General features: G+C 43.1%; 1 long non-coding RNA gene across 1 annotated transcript in view; it reads left to right on the forward strand.

The window, feature by feature from the left end:
• The window catches only part of LOC142492061 (uncharacterized), a 57,164-nt gene extending 42,097 nt beyond the window's left edge, over nt 1–15,067 (forward strand). Inside the window, exons 3-4 of the long non-coding RNA XR_012800706.1 lie at nt 11,118–11,269; nt 14,840–15,067. This is a non-coding gene — a long non-coding RNA (uncharacterized LOC142492061). The remainder of the gene's footprint in view (nt 1–11,117; nt 11,270–14,839) is intronic.
• The last annotated feature ends 11,173 nt before the right edge of the window (nt 15,068–26,240 follow it).

Below are 26,240 nucleotides of genomic sequence, written 5' to 3' on the forward strand. Positions count from 1 at the left end.
AAATTAGTAAATTGTTTCCATTGGATTTCTAATTTCTATTCATAATGCGCGTGCGCGTGGAACCAGGAAATGGAAATTTCTCTACCAGCAGTCAAATCATGAAACTGTTGTCTTTGTGTTCTCATGGCCCATGGGAGGTGTTGATACTGTAGCTAGTCACATGCCTTTGCCTTGTGGGGGAGGGGGTGAGATGCAACTGAATTGGTCTGTCAGAGTACTGCACGGATAATCATGAAGGATTAATAAACAACTGTTGGAACTATTTTAAAATGTAATAAAAAGGTATCACTCCCAGGGAGACCATGTTTCAGTCATGCCTAGCAAAAGATGAAGGTATTGAATAGAATCCCCTCCCCCCCCCAATTTTTTAAAATTAATATTTATTTACTTTGGGGGTTTCTTACCAGAATTAATTACACGTGCAAAGTCTAATTATACTGCAAAATGCAACATCATTGATAAAATAAAATGGTGTGCTTTTAACAATGTAAAAATTGATTGACTATGAAAACAGGGACAAGCCAGATTACTAGCAAGGGCCTTTACTGTGAACAGACTACAAATACAGGTACAGGAACAGATCAGGAATCAAAGACAGGCATGTGCATAGGAGTCTGACTTGAAGCAAAGGCAAAAGCAACAGACAGGAAGCAAGCTATAAAGGACAGAGACAGGAGCAACAAGAAGACAGACAGACAGACAGAGAACCCAGAGCCAACAGAAAGCAGCAGCACACCCAGTGGACAAGGAAGCTATGGCTAGGCAGGAGGTCTAGGCGACCCTGACAACAGTATATTAAAGGTAATTGAACGTTAACCATTTTATATCTGCGCTTACTCTCCACTTTGTATATATTATACAGTATACATAATGTACAGTATTTGTATTATACACGTGTGTATTATCTATTATTTCTAAATATTAATTATAGTTTACAGGCACGGTAAGTTATACAAATACACAAAAAACACAGCGCACAACGCTTATAGTGCATTAAAGGTATATTAAAACAGTAAATTAATAAGGTAATTATTGTGCGTACATCAATAAAAATCAATAAAGCCTTTTGGGGTAAGTTACCCATCCACCAGCAATGCGACCCGGATCAGATGTCATCAGCAGGGACCATGCACCACACTGTGGACCAGATCAGTTGTCATCTACTGGGACTGGAGCTGGTGAGTAAGTCCCAGATTTCGAATGGGTAAGTAGGGAGTCCTTTAAATGTCCCCGGTGAAGGTGAGCAGTGTCCAGCCACTTGCGGCTCACTGGGGAACGGCCGTGTCCCGCGGTCCTCGCGACGGCTGGTCTCTCGTTCTATCCACCGCACCAGCGCTTCCGGGTAGTGCTTTTAACAATGTAAAAATTGATTGACTATGAAAACATTGCATCATATAAGGTTTTGTTTAAAGCTCACAATTATTCTCTCCTTCTCAAAAAAAAATTAAATTGTCACTTTCATTTTTTTCCCCGTTGTAATTCTAAGTCCGATACACAATGCGCATGCATGTGGAATCAGGAAATGGAAATGTTATAACTGTTACAATTGGTTAAATATAAACAAAATGCATAACATAATGTTTTACATTAACCAGGAAATGAAAAAAAAGCAAGAAACATCTCGTTGTAAAATTTTAGTACAGGTTATGACATGTAATTGAATTGATCACATACTGCATTACTGTACAGTGCATAGTGTGTTGTCCAAAATAATAGCGTGGCAAAGTTTTAAAAGCGTGAAGGTGATAATACTGACTGAATAAAAGTAAAAAATGGCAACGTTTTAAAAAGCGATTTTAGAGTTCCATCGAAGTTCATCCTTTTTTTTTGACACTCGATTTCTAAGTTTCTTTTCTAAAAAATTTTTTTGCTATTATTTCCCGTAGTGCGCATGCGTCAAGTCGCGCTCTAGTGTGCATGTGTACAGTACAAGCATTGATATGGCAGGCATACACTACTGTAGTGTAATTGTAAATTAAAGTTAATTCTGTATATTACATTATATTTACCTTCATCATAAACTTTGCCAACCAGGTGGAGATGAGCCAATGTCAGAGGTTTATTGTGCGTACAAGATGGGGTCACTCATATAGTCAGCATTACAGTTGTCAGGTGCCTGCTGAAGCTGGTAATCAGGCGGGGCCAGGTAGCAAGGATTGCGGTTCACCAGGTTTTCAGTGACGGTCGGCCTGTTATTGCAATCATATTGGCAAGCCGGTGTTGGTACATTGCAGGGTCGGGAAAAACAAATCTTTAATGGATTAAACCCGACCTTTCTCCTTTCGAAGTCGCCATGAGAAAACATAACGGTAAAAGCTGGGATCACAGACCAATAACCCCTTGTACTTCCTGGAGGAGGGGCTGTGCAAAAAAAGCAATCCTCATTAGTTAAAGTTTGCCTGATTGAATGCTTCCACACACAATGGTTTAGTGAAAATTTGAAAAAATCGTAGTTCTCAATGATATAATCATAGATCTCGGCTAAAGTCGCCTTCTTATCTGTTCCAGCATTAATTGCAGAAAATATTAAAAATGCATAACTACAGTTCGGTTTAGTATAAGGACTTGACATGACGTAGAATGTGTATGTCTATTCAACAATTTTGCGGGCATAGCAATTGAGAATAATATAAAAAACATTGTGTTTAGATACTTAAATTATGAAAACGCCTACATTTGATAGTATCTTCAGCGACCAAGGTCAATTTACAATGGATCACTGTGGTGTGTTTTTATCTGGTTTTTAAACACCTGCAAATTGACTACAGTACATAATTGTACTATCCACTGGATAGTGTAAAGGGAATTCATTTTTGCCATCTGGCGGATACGAGAAGAACTGCACCCAAACAAATCAGAACCCAGGTAATTCAAAGAAATCAACAACGGTAAACACAGGTGTGATTGGTGTGATTGGCTGCGTTCACGTAAGAATAACGAGTGAATCCGGCGTGGAATACAGCAGACTTTACGAAAACAGCTCCCAGACATGATTGGATAATGGCCGCTGCATCTGTAAGCAATGCACAAAATCACCAGGATAACCTGACAAGGCTCTATGGGTGGAGTTGGGGGGCTGGGCAATTTTACATTAAAGATTAAGGGGAATGGAGGTTTGTAAGTGGATGGGGGTATAAAGTGTAATTATACTGTACTCTGCAGCATGTGTATTTTCAGGAGAGGGGATGGATGCATTGGAAATGCAGGTATAATAATAATTTTCAATACATCTATACAAACACATCACTGAGTGTTTCTGTGTTTGTACATTATTGCATCAATTGATCACTGAATAATTTATCTGCTCTGCAGGGTGTTGGAGTAAGGAAACGTAATGTTATTTTTACATTTGTTATATTGCTTTTCTTAACATCATTGATTTCAGTGTGGTTTCTGGTGTGCTTTTTGAAACATTCATTGGAGACTCATTTGAGTCAATAAGTCAAAGCCTTTTCTTTTCCTCCTTCATTGTCCTGTGCCACCAGCCATCAAAGTCCCACTCTCCTGACCTTGCGACATGTTAATAGGACATGTCTTCTTACCCTGGATATGGCCTTGAAAACTTTATTATTCCCAAAAAATTAGCTTGGGAGAAATTGATGCAGAGTATCTTCACATATTTCCAGACTTAAGAGGTTCTTTTCCTAGGAACACCAAAACACAATGAGGCCTATGTATCAAGGCAACGGTGGTGCCATTCTTGCGTCAAAAATATTGCTTCATATTGTGACTGGTGACTTTTGCCCCAGAATGGCACAACTTTTGCTCTATGGGCCAAAGCCTTGTCGGGCCGGCCTGGATGCTTTGTGTATGGATATAAATGATACCTGTTTAAGAATTACTTCCACTACAGTGCTTTAGTTTTTTATAACTAATATTGTAAGGCTGCACACTGCTGTTGCTTCTTCTATATTATAGAATTATATGTAATTATGTCTGCTTGAACAGCATTGCAAGACCTGTGGTGTTGTGCGGCTGCTGTGATAGAATACAATCAGATTGGAAAAAGCAGCAGATGCATTTATTGATAGACAACATTTATATGTTTGGGGATAGCTAAGAAGTTGCAAACATTTGGTAGGACATTATCTTTATCAGATTTACCTTATGCTTATGTTCATCTTCAGGACAGGAATGTTCAACGAAAAATGCTCCCTCCTCCCCTGGAAATAAATAATAATCCAAAGTCTACTTTATATGCCACCATGTTATTGGAACCGCACTTAGCCAAACCTGACATTCCTTACTCTTTACAATGATGCTTTCAAAACTTGACAGACCTGATGACAGAGTAGAAGTGCAATAAACAATTAGTTCTGTGGGATGGATTGTGGATTTCATTATGTAATTTCTATGGTCATTTTCATAGTGGATTTCCTATCCTCCTCTGCTAAAGCTCTGTAAGTAATGTTAATTTTAAGATAAATGGGAGATTATAATAAATGTTTGAAGGGATGAAAAAAAAAAAAACCCATCTGTGACTGGTGGCATCCACAGCCCATAAAAACTGTAATTCTGTATCGGAAAAACAGTTTAATAAAATGTATGCGTATATTTTTTAAGACGAGCTGGAAACAGCAGCAAAGAAATGCTCACATCATCTGCCCAGGGACAGTGGCTACCTTCTTAAAATGTTTGCATGTGGTTCCATTTATGACTCATACTTCCCAAACAAGCCATATGTTGATGCACAAGTCCTTTGGTGTTGCTTGATTCACACAGAGCTATATATACAACTGACAGCCAAGTCAATGCAATAAAATATGTATTTTTCCCATGAAGAATAAAACAAAATGAAATCCCTTATGCATTAAGATGTAATTACCAAGTCTGTAAACTAAATCTAGTGCTGAAAGCACGAGCCCTTGTGTTTTCTTATAGGCAGCTTAGCTATACGACCCCCTGTGTATCATTTTATTAGTCTTCAGATATTAATGTTGTTCCTTTTCTTTGCTGATTTCTGTAGTCCCAGAAGTTAAAATGCTGCCTTTTCTTAGAGTGAATGTCAAATGTTGAATGACCTCCCAGCTGGTATTCTAAGATGTGGTACTAATGCTTTGACTCACATCATAATATAGTTGGTATGTGAAAGAATGGCCCACATGCTTTTGTTTTTCTTCTCATCTGAACACTAACCCATGCAAACAGTTGTTAATTGTGGCTAACTTATTAAATTAAGTATACCAAGTAACACATTAATTATGACATTCTATAAATACGTATTTAAGGACATTGTTACAATTATGTAGCAGTGGTACACAGTTAACCATTTTGAAATTGGTAGTAGGTCGTATGATTGGAGGGTAGTACTATTATATCTACAGTACCTCTCCTGCTTTTGCCATACTAAAATCCGACAACTTTATGGGCCATATTACTACAAGTGGCGCTATGCTGTAAGACCTTCCAGCACTGAAACACATCTTACAGCCCATTGGTCATATTTACTTAGTAAGAATTCTTCCGGTGATGAAAACGTCCTACAGCCACACTTATATAGAACAAAAGACAAAAAATACCCAATGCTACATCCAATGTGACAAAATACATAGTTAAAGACTTCAATATTAGTATTCTCATGAGTCAGGGTAATTTAGTTAAATACTTTAGCCAAAGCGTTATAAGCCTGCAGCCACTTCACAGCATGACCAGTATGCAGGTCCTAACACTACATGTGAAAATTCTCATTTACCTCTGCTTTAGGGAGAATGGCCACAATGTACCTGTCCTGCACAGGAATATGGAAAACCCTGCTACTTAAAAAGTGGGGTGGGGTGAGATTAAACCCTGGGAGGAGCGGCACTAACCTATAAACAACGAATACCAGTTGAAATGTAAAATTAATAAATACACAATACCAGCAAGCTCTAAACCCAGAACCCACCACATTATATGTACTATATTTATTTCCCAGAATTCCTTGCTGCAGTGGAAGCACTGTATGCTAGGTGATAATGGCGAAAAGCAGGGTTGCAGACCTGTCTAAGACTTGTGAATATGCTCACAAGTAATATCTTTATATCCTACAGTATATTCTATACGGTGGAGGATTTTTAGTCACCTTTTCACCCACCATAACCTAAATCTGTCTGTGATTGGTTGATTGGCTTTGCATGCCATCCCAGGCTATGTTTAAAAGCTGTGTTTGAAACAGAGAGCATGGTTTAAGGACTCCATATAATAATGGACTTGTGGTGGCACAGTGTGCTCATTTGCATGTCATTTCCCAGAATCCCCTGCTGCAGTGGAAGCACTGTATGCTGTGTGATAATGGTGAAAAGCAGGGTTGCAGACCTGTCTAAAACATGTGAATGTCCTCACAAGTAATATTTTTATATGATGTGTGTGTGTGTGTGTGTGTGTGTGTGTGTGTGTGTGTGTGTGTGTGTGTGTGTGTGTGTGTGTGTGTGTGTGTGTGTGTGTGTGTGTGTGTGTGTGTGTGTGTGTGTGTGTGTGTGTGTGTGTGTGTGTGTGTGTGTGTGTGTGTGTGTCGAAAGCAAGCACTCCAGTAGTAACAATCCAAGAGGCCTGGTGCTAGTCCCATAAATAATGCAGACAATACGTTACCATCTGGAAGAACGGCAAGGAAGAGACAGCACTCAGTAGATATTGTTCAAAAAGTGTATTAGAATAGACACAGACACCGAAGTTTCGATCCCGCAGAAGGATCTTCTTCAGGGGCTGTGCAATGAAGCCAGAGCCATGAGGGACACTCCTGACGAAGCCGGAAGCAGTCACAATTTGTGGGCTGGCGAAACGCGTTGAGTGAAGATTCTTGAACCAGTGGAGGACCCGTAGTTCTTGCCGCACCTCAGAGCCGTGATGTCAGACGCCTACCGGGATGCAAAGCTGACAAGGAAGCTGCGACTTAACACTGCAGACGGAGGACACATGGATGATCCAGGGGAAGGCGGTGAGAGTGGTGACTGATCCACAACACACTATGTTTGTGTAACATGCCTGTTTTTATCTAGCACATTGTAAGTGCACATTTTATATTTGTTTATATTTGTTTTTTATATAAAGTACATTACCCACATGATCGCGCTATGTAGTGCTTTTCCCATTCCTTTGCATACCGTTCCGCCCTACTGAGGGTCAAAGCCTGGAGGGAGAACCACACACCATTATCATCACGGGGGCTGCAGCCCAATCTGCAAAAGGCTTTTTTATCTCTATCATCTTGTAAGTAGGAACACCATAGAGCCAAGACTTCTATCAATATCTCACCTATTGTTAATACATCTACACTTAAATTTGCACTGTTTTCTTCTTTTCCATTTCCCTTATACGCTCCTCCTGGATTGTATGAGATCTAATCAGACATATTGGAACCCGTGAAACAGGTCCCACCAGAGGGTTTGAGCAGGGTTATAACTTATTTGAATATTATTTGGCACATATGGTATATTGCACGAATTAGTTGCACTTGTAATCGTTCACATTATTTGAGTTGTTTGCGCCTTAATTCACTTTAAATCACTATACTTAGAATAGACACAGACACCGAAGTTTCGATCCCGCAGAAGGATCTTCTCCAGGGGCTGTGCAATGAAGCCAGAGTCATGAGGGACTTTATACCAAATCCCCAGTGCACCTATGTGAGGATCGGCGCTAGGTCCCGCCCCGTGACAGGTCCCATTACGACAAGGGTGACATGCCACAGACCAAGGAAGCTACCCACAGGCGCCGCACCGTCAGACAAAGGGATACCTCCAGGTTCGGGCTGAGGCCACGCCCCCACATCACGTCCCGTGACGACACGGTGCCGCATCGTGCCCTCAGGAAACTATGCATCGGCGCCGCGTCATGAAGAGCACGCGAGGGGTTAATCCTTAACTCCACACTAACCCAGGATCACCTGCACGTGCGGCTCACTCCTTTGTCTAGAAGGGGGAGGTGTGACGTTAAGGCTATATAATAAATGTTAAGCCCTCTGGTTACCCCTGAAACCTTGGGGTCCCTGGTAGCTTCATAAGCACCTTAAGCCAGGGACCAGGGGTAATACATGTAGAAAAAAAAGTGACCCGTGCTTTTTTGTTTTCATGCTCCCTTGGCCATAGAACTGTGAGATTTCTTGTGTGTCAGTTTTAGGGGGGATATTTGGGTAGAAATGCAATTATTTTATTTGCAGGAGTTCGGGGGCCAAAGTTACTGGTAGTCCTTTAATTCTCCCCGGCGCGCAGGCATGATTTGCTGGTATGCGGGGTGAATTATACCGGGGCAACCCAGTGTCCCCCAGACTCCTGGATTTCAAGCCCAAATATCCCAAATCCATTTGCCTTATAAGTATAAGGTCCCCAATGTGTTAACTTTATTAAAATGTACTTTGTAATGTTTTAGACATTTACTATAAGGCCCTATACAGTCAGCCAGGGCCTGAGCATAGACATCGGCATGTCTGTATAGAGTCCGTAGTTCCAAGAGGAGAGGATGTCCAGAGGTGAGAAGACCGTTTGGTGGGTGAGGAAGGGTGAATTGCCAAGTCTGGGGTACAAAGGGCACCCAATGGGGACCCCTTTTGTATCTGTCAGACTTGGTGAAGCCTGCCCAGCAGGTGGCAATGAGTTAGCTGGGGGAGATACAACTTGTAGGCGCTTCTCCCATTGGCTAAATCATATTTCCCACTCACCCGGCTTTTTGAGCCGCCTTGACACGCCTCCTGACATCAGCCCACAGACGAGCCCCTGTATCTATTGTCTGGTGAGGAGGAATTCCCATGCTCTGATTGGTCGCTCTTCCTCCCTCCATGCTGAATATAGATCAGTGGAGGGTATGTAAAAAGAAGCCCCAGTCAGAGAATCAGACGATTTTCTGGCTTGAGTCGATGAAGCTAGGATGGGTTTCAAAGTTGCTCTGTTCCAAATAGCAGAGCAACCGGCTTCATTTTGAAGCTAGGAAAGTCTGCCCTGAAGAGACTAAGTCAGACGCGAGAACCAAGTTCTCATTTGAGAATGTAGCAGTCATGGTCAGGAGTTCCTGCCAGAAACAGTTCCAGGACTATCAGGACTAGGTCCCGGTCAGGATATTCTGCTGAATCTCGGCCCAGGACGTCCGGAACAAAGTTCCGATTAGGGTAAGTACTTGCAAGCGGGCACTCTGCACCTAGGAAAGGCTAGATCTCAACCTCCAGACCCCAGTAAGTGTGTATATTTCTGTATTTTGTTGTATTTTCGAGGTTTCATCCAAATAAACCCCATTTTATTTCACTGCCTTGTTTTGCCTATTGAATGGTCCCTAAAATATAAATATGATAAAAGACCTGGTCTACCGTGACACTTCCTATCAGGCCCTATAGGCACAAGAGTGCGGTAGATGTATATGCAGTTGGGCCCCGGGCTCCATTCCGGAATGCCAGGCCCTGATAATTTGTACCGGCATACCCCCCCCCTTCCTCTCGTTGGTCCGCATTTCATGTCAGATTCCACCGTCTGCTTATTTTCCCATGACTGAGGATGTGTTCGTGCTTCTCTCCTTATCTCACCCTACAACTTTTCTCCTTGATCCTCCTCTCTGGCGCCCTAAGCCCTATCCCAAGTCACTTTTTCACCTTTCTCTCATCTCCGGCACATTTATATCTTCATTTAAACATGGACTCATCATGCCCAGTCACTTCTCTTTACTAATTCTCTTGGATCTCTCTGCTGTCTCTGACACTGTTATCAACCCCTTCTCCTGCACATGCCACTCCATTGGCCTGTGACGCAGCCATCTCCTGATTCACATCATTCCTATCAAACCGCTCTTTCTGTGTTTCCCTCTCTGGTGTCTCTTCCTCTTCACTACCTCTTTCTGTTGTGGTACCACAAGGTTCTGTCTTTGGCCCTATTCTATTCTCACTCTAACCTGTACTCTTGGTGAACTAATACAATATTTTGGCTTTCAATATTCTCTCTATGCTGATGATACCTACATTTACCTCTCCTACAGATCTCTCCCCCTCTATCTTGTCCCTTGTCACCAATTATCTTTTCGCAATCTGCTCCTGGATGTCCCACCATTACCTGAAGCTTAACATGTCCAAAACAGAACTAATACTTTTCCCCCCTCCATTGCCACCCCTACACCCAAACTCTCCAATTAGATTGTAAGCTCTTTGGAGCAGGGACTGTTCAAAGATGCCACATTTATCTATGTTTCAGCATGACAACGCTTAACACATCTCTATATGATTGTGGATATTCACGCATAAGTTACGTATATATTTAAACAGCAAGTATAAAACTACAGATAGTGAACTATCTTATGTTTCAAATGACGTTGCTGTCATTACTACTGATATGTTTGTTCCGGTGCCTGTATACATAATAATATGCGCGCACAACGTCTGTTGCGCGCGCACATCACGAATGTGTGGACTAAGTCTTAGCGCATGCGCAAAACGATGTGTACGCTGTCCCTCCATGGTGCTGCTAGCAGTACGCATATCATGGCTGAAAGTTATGATATGGAAGCGAAACAAATTCACATCTACACACGTACATATCTAAACTTTTTCAACGGACGTGTGCCCACGGCCAAAAAGGAGGATCAGCCAATGAGCGAACAAAATACGTGTGACGTCATGTGAAGGCACCGTGAAATGCACACAAACACCCCTCCCACTGAATGAACAATGGCCTCCAGCGCTGTGCACGCACCGCCCCACCGACGCGCGTGCATGACACACTGCACTGACCGTAACAATAAGCTACGGGCACAGCCAATACTGTTTCACGCGCGCACATCGGTTGGGGGTGGGGCTTGCATCGGTAACCTTTTTAAGGACGCCTTGGGCTATGACCACGTTCCCACGTCATATGTGGGTGACACTTTGTTTTTATATGTTGAATGCTAAACAATGAGGTGTGTGTGTTACAGTTAGTGTAACATGTTGAAATGATACTTTAAAAGCGATAATAATCTATGATTTAGGACTCCGTCACCAATGTGTAGTAATGGTTCGTCATGTAGTATATTGTTATAGGAAATAATGTCTTTGTGCACGCTACATGTAAAGCTGTCTGCAATGTTAAGCTGTATCCACTCATTTGGCTAACAAATGCTGTATATTATTAATGTACACATATATAATTTGAGTAAAGGCATAACGAAATTTGTATTTACCATTCTTGTAGAAGTCAAAACTGATTTGGCTGCAACAGCTCGCTCCAGGAAGGCACAACAGTATCATCCATGGTTGAGGTAACCGTTGAATCCTGAATCACACACATCTCCATGAGGCCGTCATATGGATCTGCAGTGGCTTCTTCAAACAAGACGTCCGGAGGTACGTACAGTTGTTGGTTGTTTTCACATCCACATTGGTATTGGCCATATAAGTTTTGATACATATAATAGTAGTTATGTCCATCTTGCATCTGGTCTTGATGAATGGAGGGTGCAGGTATATCAGCAGACGCGACAGTCTGTGTGGCTTCAATGTAACTGGTTGGTATTGGGCAAAAATATGCTATTTAACTGAAGATATGTTCCATGTTAAGTTTAAATGATGGCGCAACGTGCCAGCATCCATATCGTTGATCTTGCCGATCATGGACACGCTCAAAACATTCATTTGCGGATAAAGTGAATCGTACAGAAGTTTTAAAATTTCGTTGTTTGTCAGGTTTTTGGTAGTATGGATATTTCTTTTGGATCAAGTCATAGATTTGCCCCACGGTTGCCCTTTTCTCTGGCGTTGACTCGATTGCTTCATAAATCAAAAATTTGTATGATTTACGTGGATGGCTGTGCAATGTGGAAGCTTCTGCCATTTCTTCTCTCTTCAAGTGTACAGTGGCTAAGTTGAACGCATACGGATGTCTGCTGAATGTGTGAATAGTTACATGTTATCTTGGCGGTTTGTTCCAAGGTTATAATACAACCTAACAGTTATACGCCTAGGTTTTCTCCCACAAGAAATTTGTTACAATAATTGGCAGAAGCAGACTGCAGCAGGGAGCAGGAGCGCTGAGCCGTGCACATATGATGACGTCACCTCACCAACCGCTACAAATCCTGTAACCAACAAGAAAGTGCAATGTTAAAAACACATGGAAGGTTGAAAATGTATAGTCCAAAAGCACAGTATTAATGAAAAATAGTGTTAATTATGCAGCACTCGTAAGAGTGCTAGCATCACTATAACAGGCTACCAGGATCAGTAACTGCTGTTATGCTGGAGGCAATGAAAAAAGCAGACATAAAGAATAGGGGAAAGGGAAGGAGAAAGAGGGGGAGGGGGGGGGGAAGGGGAAAAGGAGTTGGTAGAGAGGGGGGGCAAGGTTGGGGATGTTTGGAACAAAGATAGGGTCTTGTTGGTTACAGGATTTGTAGCGGTTGGTGAGGTGACGTCATCAAATGCGCACGGCTCAGCGCTCCTGCTGCAGTCTGTTTCTGCTTTCACTCCCATGGTTACAGACGCTTCGGTTGCGTCGCATGGCAACGGGGGACGCCGTAGAATGACTGGTGTGCTCACTGGCTCCACCCATAGACGCGCATGCGCGGTGTGTCTGGCATCTGACAGCAGAGTGTAAACAGAGGAGCGGTGAGGCCGGGCTGATGCGCAGAGATGACGGGGCGCCCATACGCCTACAACACTCCCGTTTTTATTTACAAACAGCTGGTTTTTGATTATGCACACAGGTGGGTGATGGGTTTATATATTTTCCTTGGGCAGGGTTCTCCAGCACGCCCCTGAGGAAGGTCCTATACAGGACCGAAACGTTGGATTTATCTGTGCCTGCTTTTTGTTTTCAATACTCTTTTTGCATTATATCTTGAGTGCTGTTTTTTGTCTCCTTGGTGGGACACCTGATTCACTGTTGATTTTTTGAACAAGCACCTGTTACCTTGGAGCCTTTGAAGTGCCTGCTGTTGTATTTATATATAGATATATATATATATATATATATAGTCAGATAAGGCAGTTGGCACTCCAATAGGTGCTGTTAAGCCACAGGTGCACGTCCCATATAGAGAATGTAGTTATACGTTACCGTTCCAAGGATTGGTAAACAAGAGACAGCACTCAATGTTGAAGATCAAAGTGTATTAGTGAAAGCAAAAATACATCCAGAAACCCAACGTTTCGGTCCTGGATGTATTTTTGCTTTCACTAATACACTTTGATCTTCAACATTGAGTGCTGTCTCTTGTTTACCAATCCTTGGAACGGTAACGTATAACTATATATATATATATATATATCTATATCTATATCTATATCTATATCGATATCGATATCTATATCTATATCTATATCGATAACTATATCGATATCGATATCGATATTGCTACATTGAAGGCCTTGTTGTGTGCAAACAGGCCTTGTTGTAATAATCTTAACAGTTCATTACAGTTTATAACATTACTGGGTGAGTATGTTTGAGGGCCTAATTGAGTCAGCTGTGTAGAAGTTGTATTTAACAGCAAACAAGGCCTCTTTGCAGCCATGAAGGCCTGTACTGTTCATTCTGATTATATATATATATTATATATAGAGTGCTAAACTAAAGGCATTGATGTGTGTAAGCAGGCCTTATTGTAATCATATTCAAAGTTAAATACACCTGAGTGAATTAGGGGCTCACTCATACTGATACCATAATTACAGCAAGAGTCCTAACATTTATATCTCATTAACACAAGGCCTGTTTGCCGACAACAGTGGCAGAGAGATATATATATATCTCTATTTATCAGTTAATAAATACACACACACACACACACACACACACACACACACACACACACACACACACAGTGTGTGTGTGTGTGTGTGTGTGTGTGTGTGTGTGTGTGTGTGTGTGTGTGTGTGTGTGTGTGTGTGTGTGTGTGTGTGTGTGTGTGTGTGTGTGTGTGTGTGTGTGTGTGTGTGTGTGTGTGTATACATATATAGATAGAGATACGGAGAGACTACAGATATATTCATACAGGTTTACAGATCTGTTATTGTAACCAAAAATCATACATGATCACATGCCAACATTATGAACTATGAAAGAAGATTAAGGTAAGTAATGTCTTACAGAGTTAAGACACCAGAAAACATAACATTAAAATGTATGCTGTTATATGGGTACTTACTTAAAGTTGTATGTCAATAATATTAGCATGAAATGACTATCTATATTACCAAAATAACCCACATACATCTCATCTTGAACAAGAGCTAAGTGAATGTCATCTTCCATTAACATGCCAAGTGTGTAATAATGTTGTAGCATGAATCAACTGATGATTAATAGATATTCATGTTATAAAATATGCCTTCATTCAGTCAGTGAGCATTTATAAACATTCATGTGTACAAGGACATACTTGATTGTTATCAAGCATCTGTACATGATCAGACATACACTATGCATGAAATAGTCTGCAGGAAACAACACCAGTACACCAACAAATTTAGTGAATGTGATTATTTATTTTTGTTTATCCTTTTGAGATCGAGTCACAGGCCTGCTTGTTGGCTGTTGTGTTTGCCTTTTCCTTCTGCCAAGTACTCTGGCCTTAACTGTACCACTTGTACTGGCCTGTGGCAGTTCAGTGGCACTGAGTGTGGGCTGTTGCACTTCAGGGGCACTGGGTGTGGGCTGTGGCAGTTCAGGGGCACTGGGTGTGGGCTGTGGCACTTCAGGGGCACAAAGTGTGGGCTGTGGCAGTTCAGGGGTACTGGGTGTGGGCTGTGGCAGTTCAGGGGCACTGGGTGTGGGCTGTGGCAGTTGTGAAACAGTTGATAAACATTGCAAGAGTGATGGTGGAGCACTTTCTTGTTTTTGTGTTTTAATCTTTTTCCAAAAGCTGGTTATTAGTAATTGTTGCCCTAACTTTCTTTTGCGTGTCTCATTTGTAGGTGTCGGTTCCATATTTTGAACAGATGTAAGCGGTTGGATGTTGACAGGGACCTGCACAGAACTTGCACCTACTGTACCGGTATCATCCAGAACTGGGGAATGAAGAACTGATGACTCAGGAGAAAAAGTAGCAGCATGTAAAGATCCATCCTCTGATGGGGTAAAGTGGAATTGTTGTTCTCTTGCTGTACTCCGAAACTGATTTGCTTGGCTTACATTCAGAACTAGTGCTTGTAATGTCCTTGTAACAGGGGACTTATCCCTGTTCACAAATGTGCCTCTAATCCAGCAGTGTGGTGGTTAATTGCTGGTAGGCAATTAACTAACCCCACCTGATTGCTTAGAAAAGCCTGTCTTGTGAGACAGGAAGTGACTCCTTAGCTCTGACTGAGAGCTGAACTTTGGAGACAGAGCAGTGGTTCTTGCGTCTCCCAGGAGAGACTGACAAAGAGAACACAGATCTCTGGAGCTGACAAATAAGACTTCTAAACCTGGATGCTGACATTTTCTGTGCACGCACGGGTGCGGTTCCAGGAGAGCAGAGAAGCTTACTCTACAGCAGCTAACAGATAAGACTTTCATTCTTAAGAGACTTCTAATGTCTGCTTGTGTCATGCTGTGTGTTTGGGGCTTGGAGACATGCTTAACTAGGAGTTGTGAATTGCATAGGATTTCACAAGAAATACTCCCAACTGAATAGAAGCTTTGTTCCCCCCCCCCGTGTTTGGATGGTTTTTCCGATGAAAAGGAAAAGGCACAATAAAGCCTTGTTATAATTTCAACCATACAAAAAGTCTCCAATTGTGTACCTTTGTGAACGTCCGTCTACATATGGTGTCCAAAGTGAGATGAGAGGTTTCTTTGAAGTTAAAAAGGACAGGAGATTCTTATGTGAAATTTTTTTGTTATGCTTTTTGCCTACAAACAAGTCTGAGCAACTTAGGAAAAAAAAAAAAACCTCATGCAGCAGAGATCAGAGTTAAAGGGATATACACCACTGAAACTTACAAAACCACAGATGGAGAGAGACTGCTGACGGCTGAAACAGCTAAAACTTATTTGCCTATCACAAAGTGTAATATGGTCATTGAAATAGGGGTTTTGCCTTCCAGCCATAGTCAGGGTTCAAGAAGTGAGTCAGCCCTTAATAAGGGATAGGTGTTTGTTATTTTCAAAAAGTTTCGCTAAAGCAGTGAATACAGATGGTGACCCATGAGTGGTACTGATTTAGCAAATAAAGGTTGCCACACCGCATAGGGCTACCAGCTGTGAATGGAGTATATGAAGAAAAGTGTGAAAATTGATACAAGACTGTGCTGAAGCAGGGAAATTTTTAGCAGACAAATGCTGAGTGTAAAATTGCCCTATAGGGGAAAAAGGGATTACTGAACTGTGTAAAAGGTATTTCAAAAGCCAATTGCTGAGTGTTGAGTCACCCTGCTGGGAATGAAAGAAATAGTCCACTGCAAAGAATGTTTTTTTTTCTGCAAGTAAAAAAGTCTGCCTATATATATCTTGGGAGCAAAACCCAAAGTGTGAAGTGTGAATGCCATAATACCCAAAGATGAGACTGAAAATTACTGAATTCAGGCAGAAAACCAAATTCTGTTGCTGAAGCGGAGAGATAACACCTAGCAAGTAAATGGTGTAAAGCAAACAGAATTTTTTTCCTAGCAACTACACATTCAGCATACCTAATGAGAGATTACACCTAGCAAGTAAATGGTGTAAAGCAAATAGACTTTTTTACCTAGCAACTGCACATCTTGTATACCTGATAAGAGAAAATGCATGCACAGACTGCTAATATTGAAAAAAAATAAATTACCCAAGTAAGAAAAGTCTACAGAGATGCCTGTGAGAGCTATGACCTCTACAAGCAAAATATGCCCATCTGTAGGACTACCACAATTGGGGGTTCTAGCAAATACAGTGGCAACAGCTGCAATAGCGCCTCCTGAGGTGCCTCCTGAGGTCAGGAAGAAAATTACACCTGATAGCCTAAAAATGGAGGACAAGATGCAGCGTTCCTGTAATGAACCCTACCCCGCGGAAGAGTGGCCCTTCCAGTCCAATAAAGAGGAAGACATCTCTTACGGGGAACCCGAACCGAGTCACACCCACAAAACACCCCAAGAATGGAGGGGGTGCCTGAACTCGGCACGAAAAGAAAAGACCGCTCCCTTTGATGATGAATATGATCAGCAGGAGACAGAGCGGGAGCATTGGATCACCGAATATTTCCGTCAGCTATTAAAAGCCGGGTGGATCCAGTGACGCTGCTAAAATTTCAAATGAAGATGGAGACCCCAGTATCCCTGAAGAGAAGGTGTCATCCAAATCAAAAAGGAGGAAAAAGAAAAGCGGTTCTTCACTTACCATGGAAGGAACACACACGTCCACAGATCCTGTGGAGGAAAAGGGGGACCGAGTTGCCCTGCAGCCTAGAGAAAATGGAGAATTCGTCCCGCGGTTAACCGAATATCCAGAGGGCCCAAGGCAGAAGTCGTGCATCCCAAAGAAGTGTCTGTCCGGTGCCAACAGTGAGGAACCCTAAACCAACCATCCCAACGAAGTGGAGCCGGAACCAGTGAGTGACAATCCCTTGACCAGCCCTGAAGATGCCCTGAAAAATGCCAGGCATGACTGTGATATGCTCCGTGAACAATTGAAACAAAAGGAAGATGGTTACACAGAGCTACAGAAAAATAACGTGAAGCTATAGGAATATGTGCTCGCAATGTACTCTTTAGCCAGGACAGAATTGGACGATCTCAAGACTGAGCTAGATACTGCAAATGCTACTATTTCCGCCATGAATGAAAAGCAGAGCCAATCTGATAAAATGGTGGCTACGCTAAAGCGGAAGTATGAGGAGGCACTGAAGCAGATGACAGTCTTCCAGCAAGAGGTTCACACTCTTCGCATAGAGCTGAATGCCTCACAACAGGAGGTCAACAGTGTCCGGATAGAGGTGGACGTATCTCAGAAAGAGGTTCAGACACTCCGCAGAGCACTGGATGCCTCACATCATGAGACCAACAGCTGCCGCACAGACCTGGAAGTTTCCAGAAAGGAACTACACAGTCTCCCTTAGGAGCAGGACATTTCAAGGGACGCAGAGCACCGATTGCAGAACCAACTGCAAGGTCTGCGTACACACCTCCAGTATGCTGAGGAGAAGCAGCAAACGCTGCAGGAAGAAAAGCTGCAGGCTGCTAAAGAGGTACAAACACTACAGTAACGTCTGAATACCCAGTACGTCCCCACAGAGCAGTATGAGGAGCTAAAGGCCACGCTGCATGTCACCAGAGCATCATTGGAGGCGGAGCTTCGATACCAGGTGACTCTGTATGAGAGGGAGCATGAGAAGGCTCAGAAACTAGAGCAAGAGCTGGAGAGACAGAGAGACTGTTCCATTCCCTTGAGTCAGTACACCAAGGAGAAAACAGACGCAGCGGCAACCTTGACGACAAAAATTACAGAGCTCCAGAATATGAAGGAGACACTGATACAGACTCAGAGAAAGCAAAGTGCGCAGATAAATTCCCTGAGAAGAGACTTGCAAGACGCACTACGGAAAAAGGTATTGGCTCTGCCCAAGCACCAGTATCCCACAGTAACTAATGAACGTGAGGACAAGGGTACAGTGAGAGTTGGGGACTCCACGCACCTTCAAAACAAGATTATGACGTTTCAGCCACCTAAGAAAGCACTAGCTAAACCTACAGCTGCCCAACAGGCAACAAACAGAGGTAGGAGTGCAGAATCAAAGCCAGAAGAATCCTTAGCTGAGGAAGCTGAAAAGATAGGACGTTCTCTGGAAAGGGTGGTGGAGGTGCAACTCAGTCCCAAAGAAGCTGAACTGGCGACTCCGTTGTGTGGAGGAGGTGCAGAAAGACCGCTTCAAAAGCGGAAAACTGTAAGGGCTAGTCCTAACTGCTCTACAACTGTTGCCATACAGTTTGTCTACAACGCAACAGAAATCTCATGACCGCGCACTCGGTAAAAAGACTTTACTTGGAAAAAGTCCTCATCGAGCGACTGAGGAGTGCTGATCTCAAGCACCTTCGGGAGGAGACAAAAATAAACTGGAGAAAGGGCTCCAATCCCAGAGGGACAGAGGGTTCTCTTCCTCCATCCACTCTCATTCAAGTCACAGAAAGATCTCGAATGAGAGTGGAAGGATGGGCTTTGGCAGTGGTAAGCCCGAGCTTCCCACAAACAGGGGAGGTATGTAACAGGGGACTAATCTCTGTTCTCAAATGTGCCTCTAATCCAGCAGTGTGGTGGTTAACTGCTGGTAGGCAATTAACTAACCCCACCTACCTGATTGCTTAGAAAAGCCTGTCTTGTGAGACAGGAAGTGACTCCTTAGCTCTGACTGAGAGCTGAACTTTGGAGACAGAGCAGTGGTTCTTGAGTCTCCCAGGAGAGACTGACAAAGAGAACACAGATCTCTGGAGCTGACAAATAAGACTTCTAAACCTGGATGCTGACATTTTCTGTGCACGCATGGGTGTGGTTCCAGGAGAGCAGAGAAGCTTACTCTACAGCAGCTAACTGATAAGACTTTCATTCTTAACAGACTTCTTATGTCTGCTTGTGTCATGCTGTGTGTTTGGGGCTGGGAGACATGCTTAACTAGGAGTTGTGAATTGCATAGGATTTCACTACATATACACCCAACTGAATAGAAGCTTTGTTCCCCCCCCCCCCTGTGTTTGGATGGTTTTCCTGATGAAAAGGAAAAGGCACAATAAAGCCTTGTTATAATTCACCTTACAAAAAGTCTCCAATTGTGTACCTCTGTGAACGTCCGTCTTCAGTCCTGTTTACATTTTGGATTTCTTTAGGAACTTGGATGATGACTTTTTTAATTTGTGACATTTCTGATATTGACCTTTCATGCATCCTTTCATGCAGTAACAGCATCCTTTCAAGCACTGACATCATTTCTGAATGGCGATGATTTTCTTCACCCAAGATTCGTTCTTCAGAAGCTGCAATAGCTGAGTAGGTGTCATGAGCAGGAGGACTTGAATGCTGGGTTAATCCAGGAGTGTCAACATCTTCATGGTCACTTGAGTGAATTTGTCCTTGAGCAGCAACATCTGGTTCTACAAATAAAGAAAGACATTATAAACTGCCATGGAACTTTCCCTTTGTTTTCACTATAATGATAGTTGTTCTCATAGCGTAACACATAACCCTCTGGCGCGCGCCAGGTTACTGCTGCGGCCGAGAACGGGCAAATGCTCGAATAAACTCGGCCGCAGCAGTAATTGTGGAAATGTGTATGAATGTGTTTAGAGATCTGACCGAACATTTAAGAGAAGCAGGTGTAACGCTCAATGTGGCTGACACTCAGTAACACATGCAGTGTGTCGCTCACAGATGGTACTGGTGTGATAAGGTGGCTTATCTATAACGTTAAAAGAATATATGAGTGAACGAATGACTAACGTACGTTTTCATATATAGTAGACTGGTGGGTGAAAGTATTCAGATAATTACCATTTTAAATGAATGTGATGAACTTCTGTTCACCTTGTCAGCTTCTAACAACTGTAGTCCCTCCCCCAAGATGTGACACCACCCTGACCTTTTATTTGGTTCTACCACCTGTAAGCCGTCCCACAAGACTTGACCCTACCATGACCCTGTGATCTGGCTCTGTGGCTGACCTCACCCCCTCTGTTCACCTCTATGCTGTGATTATATATTCATTGCAGCTGGTTTCACACACCGGTACATGTGCGAAATACAAATATGAAGTGAGCTACATATGAACACAATAAAATACCATATGGTACATGTTCCTATTTATGCTTACATTATACTACATGAAGCGGAAAAAGAGTTTTAATAAAACATAACGAAATTTGTTTGTGCAAAATATTTATGTTCGCCTTTGAATGCACAATATTCCATGCAAGACTTGATTAGGCAGTAATGGCCTGTTTATAGGTGTAACATAGATTATAACTAATATATATATACAGGTAAACCTCGTTATAATGCGGTCCTTGGGGTCCACCCCGAGACCACCGCGTTAGTAACGGGTCGCGCAAAAACAAAATGGCCGCCGCAAAAAATTTAGTTAGAACAGTGTTTCCCAAAGGCCTGAGTTCCTTTCCCCCCGGCCAAAACCGCCACCCCCCGGCAGCATCGGCGCATCATCACCCTCCCCTCCGCAGCACCCTTCAACCCGCGGTGCAGGAGATGGGAGCAGGGATGTCCCTCCGGTCCCCGCTTACCTCTGATCCCCCCCACGTGCCCGGTGCTCCCGCTGCCTGCAAGGAGGTGGTAGCAGGGGGTTTCTTCTCCCCAACGCTGTCCCCGGCGCTCCCGCTGCCTGCACGGGAGGAGGGGGGGAGCGGGTGATGGTGCTTGTCGCGGCCTTTCCTCTGTTACGACCCCCCCTGTCTGTGTAGAGTGAGAGAGTGTGTGTGTGTATGTATATATGGGAGAGAAACTGTGTGTGTGTATATGGGTGTGTGTGTGTATATGGGTGTGTATATGGGGGTGTGTGTGTATGTGTGTGTGTATGTGTATATGTGTGTGTGTGTATATGGATGTGTGTGTGTGTATATGGGTGTGTGTGTGTGTGTATGGGTGTGTATGTGTATATGTGTGTGTGTGTGTGTATATATGGGTGTGGGTGTGTGTGTGTATATGGATGTGTGTGTGTGTGTGTGTGTGTGTGAGTGAGAGTGTGCAGTGAGCAGTGTGTGCAGGGAGTGTGTGCAGTGTGCTGTGTGCAGTGTGTGCAGTGAGAGTGTTGCAGTGAGTGTGTCCAGTGAGCAGTGTGAGAAGTGTGAGCCGTGTGTGCAGTGAGCAGTGTGTGCAGGGAGTGTGAGCAGTGTGCTGTGTGCAGTGTGTGCAGTGAGAGTGTGTGCAGTGTGCAGTGTGTGCAGTGAGAGTGTGTGCAGTGAGCAGTGTGTGCAGGGAGTGTGTGCAGTGTGCTGTGTGCCGTGAGCAGTGTGTGCCGTGAGCAGTGTGTGCAGGGAGTGTGTGCAGTGTGCTGTGTGCGCAGTGAGAGTGTGTGCAGTGAGCAGTGTGTGCAGGGAGTGTCTGCTGTGTGCAGTGTGTGCAGTGAGCAGTGTGTGCAGTGAGCAGTGTGTGCAGTGAGCAGTGTGTGCAGGGAGTGTGTGCAGTGTGCTGTGTGCAGTGTGTGCAGTGAGAGTGTGTGCAGTGAGAGTGTGTGCAGTGCGCAGTGTGTGCAGTGAGCAGTGTGTGCAGTGTGCTGTGTGCAGTGTGTGCAGTGAGCAGTGAGAGCAGTGAGCAGAGTGTGCTGTGAGCAGTGTGTGCAGTGAGAGTGTGTGCAAATTTTTTTTTTACGAAGTTATACATTTAATGTGACAAAGAATGAGTGCGGGTGTGCTTTGTGATTTGTGGTTATGCATGTTAACCCATTGTTTGTACAAAGATTCACACATACATTCAGCTTTCAACTATAGGGCAAAGATGTTGAATGCTTTGTAAGGTAGAAGGTTGCAGTGTGTGTTATTTGGAAGATCATTACACATAATCCCTTCATGCAGGTCAAGTTGTGTATGTTTACTCATAATGATGTCATCCACGATAGCTGAGCCAATACATGTTTCCAAACACACATAGATATATATAATTATTTTTGTTTTTTTTAGGACAACTATATATAAATATAGATAGATAGATAGATAGATAGGTAGATAAATAGATATATATATATATAGAGAGAGACATATATACAGATATATATGTAGGTATGCTTATATTGGGAAAAACTATAAGTTTCAGAGGAAATATAGATAAGAACTGTAACATACGACACGCGTAGTACAGTAACATTTGTCACCTGGTGGAAATTGAGCCAAATAAATTCCGATATCTCTGTCCCCTGCCAAACCCTCCAAGACGACAGGAAGAATTTTTTTCCGCATCTGCTCCTACAATGGAGTTAACATTAGAGCTTGTGCTGGCGGCCCAACTCCAGTGGCAGACGCATGCATCCGTTGTGCTTGGATTTTTTTCTTTAAGTTTGCCCGGATACCATCGAATCTCTTCCGACAATTCGCCCGGTCCCTGACATGATTCCTACACGCAGACACAGCCAATGTTATTTGATCCCAAATTTCTTTTTTTGATGCTGAACTTGTCCGCCCTTGAAATATATACAAAATATATGACGTTAATTATTATTAGAAAAACGAGCAGTTTCCTAAACTGCTACCTGTTCCAAGAGATACCAAAAATGCTGGTTTAGGTTGAATATGTGTACCACATGAGCATTTACGTGGAAACATACAAATCTAAGGAAGCTTGCATGAATATTGTATGAACTTTGGCAAACTTTATAGACTGATTGTTATGGTCGTTATAAAGCATGAAGGATTATGTGTGTAACAATTAACTTTAATTGATAGATATTAGAGAATTATAGCTTGATATTAAGACATCTCACATGACCTAGGATAACATGTCTTTGAACAATCAATGCAAATATAGACTTACCTGGTAAATGCCCATACAGAGAGTCATAGTGCTCCAAAATCCCTGTGACAAGAACTCTGTTTTCCTCTTCATTGAAACGAGGATTACGTGGCCGCTCCACATGTTTCCTCTGAACACGTGCAGCCCCAGAGCTTGGCTGCTGCTGACTGGACTCTCCTTCTTCCAATGGAAGAGACTCCAAAAGCGGCCCACCACCAACCACACCAGACACCCCAGCAGCACCAGCAGCAGACACCCCACCAGCACCAGACACCCCACCAGCACCAGCACCAGAGCCAACAGCAGCACTCGCACTCACAGCAACACCACTCGCACTCCCAGCAACACCAGTCGCACTCCCAGCAACACCAGTCGCACTCGCAGCAACAGCACTCCCCTGAATCCTACGTTCACTCAGACGCGTACTCACACGACTACCAGTACCACTCACACCAGCATCAATCTTCCCACGCCTTTCGGCCATACCTATAGCACTCACAAAGAACAGAAAAGAAATTCAAAGACAATCGCACTGAACACTTACAAAGTGAAAACAAGACAAAGATGTTAACAAAACAACACAGGACAAACCTCTCACAATACACAACAACTCTCTCAGTCAATATGAAATATGTAAATCGCCCAGCTCTGTGTGTGTCTCTCTCTCTCTCTCTCTCTCCCAACAACACAGAGAATGAATAAAAATACACGCTGCCTTTAAATGGGCCGCTCAATCAAAAACATGCTTGCTTCGGCAGATTCAGCAAGAAGTTTCATTGGCGAACCTAACACCACCCCGCCATGCACGCCGATACACCTGTGTGTGATCGGCAAATCATCGGCAGAGTGGTAACAAATGTTTTCAGCTTGATTCGGAAGGGATTCGGCACTTATTGCATACGGCGAGGGAAAATCGGCAGAATCATGCCGATAAGGAACACTTGGCGAGAGGACTTTTTCGGTGCTTACTGCATAGAGCCCTAACTCTTGGGTATTTTGCAATTTCTCTGAGCATTGCACGGTCTGACCTTGGTCTTAATTTGCTGGGATGTCCACTCCTGGGAAGATTGGCAACTGTCTTGAATGTTTTCCACTTTGGAATAATCTTTCTCACTGTAGAATGATGGACTTTAAATTTTTTGGAAATGGCCTTATAACCCTTCCCAGATTGATGGGCAGCAACAATTGCTTCTCTAAGATCATTGCTGATGTCTTTCCTCCTTGGCATTGTGTTAGCACACACCTGAATGCTCCAGACCAGCAAACTGCAAAACTTCGGCTTCTATAGAGGTGGTCCCACTTGCTGATGATCAATTAATCAAGGGCATTTGATTAGCAGCACTTGGCTGCTACTTAGCATCTCTATTCCTATGGAAGAAGTAAGGGTGTACTTAGTTTTTCACACACAGCTTCTCCAATTTGGCTTTATTTTTGTTAAATAAATCATGACACGGTGGAATATGTCATGTGTTGTTGTTCATCTGAGATTGTATATACCTAATTTTTAGACCTGTTAAGGAACAGATGGTTGTTATTATGTCCTGATATGTAAAACCATGGAATTCAAAGAGGGTGTACTTTCTTTTTCACATGACTGTACATACATACAAACGGTACATACTCTCCCTCACTGTCAATAATTCCAAAATCTCGTCAACACCCCAAAACCGTTGCCTAGAAGTCATCTTTGACTCTGCCCTCTCTTGCAATCCTCATATTCCCTCCCTCACTAAGTCCTGCCATCTTCACCATCGAAATATTTCTAGGATACGCCCTTTTCTCACTCAATGTGCAACAAAAATCCTTATTCACTCACTCACTCACCTTGACCCGCCTTGACAACTGCAACTTTCTTAAAGCTGGCATTCACCTTGTTTGTCTGTCCCAACTCCAATCCATTCAAAATGCTGCTGCCAGACTCATCTACCTCACTCATTGCTCCACTTCTGCTGCACCACTATCCAAATCCCTACACTGGTACCCCATATCCTTGAATCAAATTTAAAACTGTAGTTATGACTTACAAAGTTCTCAACAACATTGCCCCCCTTACATCTCAGCCTTCATCCCCAAATATATCCCTAACGCCCCCTATGTTCTGCCCTCAACATCTGCCTTTCCTCTTACCTTATTACCTCCTCTCACTCGCCTACAAGACTTCTCCCATGCTGCACCCTCTTTGGAATTCCAACCACACACCATCAGACTCTACCCTAGCTTTCATACTTTTAACCCTCTCTGAAAACTCACTTTTAAAGGAAGCCTATCTGACCAACCCCTAACATCCACCACCCCTAACCCCCCCCCCCCCCTCCAACCCTATTGTGACCAGCTTTGAAGCTGGACCAAACTCCATGCTAACAGCCCCTAACATCCTCACCTCCAAACCTTAATGGGTTCAGCTGGGCGGCTGGACCATTCTCCACCCTGAGGCATACTCTGTCCCACGAGCATCCACGTTACCTTTTGTTTTAACATTGCTCCTCATTCCCTCTAGACCAGTGGTTTTCAACCATTTTTTTGGTTAAGGAACCCTATATATTGTTCAATTCTGAAGAACACTCATGAATAGCGTGACTGAGATCAGATGCATTGTAAATTCTTCTGTTTGGTACAATTTTCAAATTACCTGAAAATTGCAGGGAACCCTTTAGGGATGACGCAGAACCCAAGGGTTTCTAGAAACCCAGGTTGAAAAATACTGCTTTAGACTGTAAGCTCTCACAAGCAGAAGCCACGTTACCTTTTGTACAGTATCTGTTTGCATTTGTTTGTCCTCATTTGGTATTTACTGTAACTCTGTTTATGTAATATACATAACCCGTACCCACATTGTACCTGTGGAATATGTTGGCGCTTTGCAAATAAACGATAATAACTATAATAATTACACCATGTATTCATGCTGCTGGCAGCTTTCCT

This window comes from Ascaphus truei, chromosome 4, assembly GCF_040206685.1.
Source record: "Ascaphus truei isolate aAscTru1 chromosome 4, aAscTru1.hap1, whole genome shotgun sequence".
Classification (NCBI taxonomy): domain Eukaryota; kingdom Metazoa; phylum Chordata; class Amphibia; order Anura; family Ascaphidae; genus Ascaphus; species Ascaphus truei.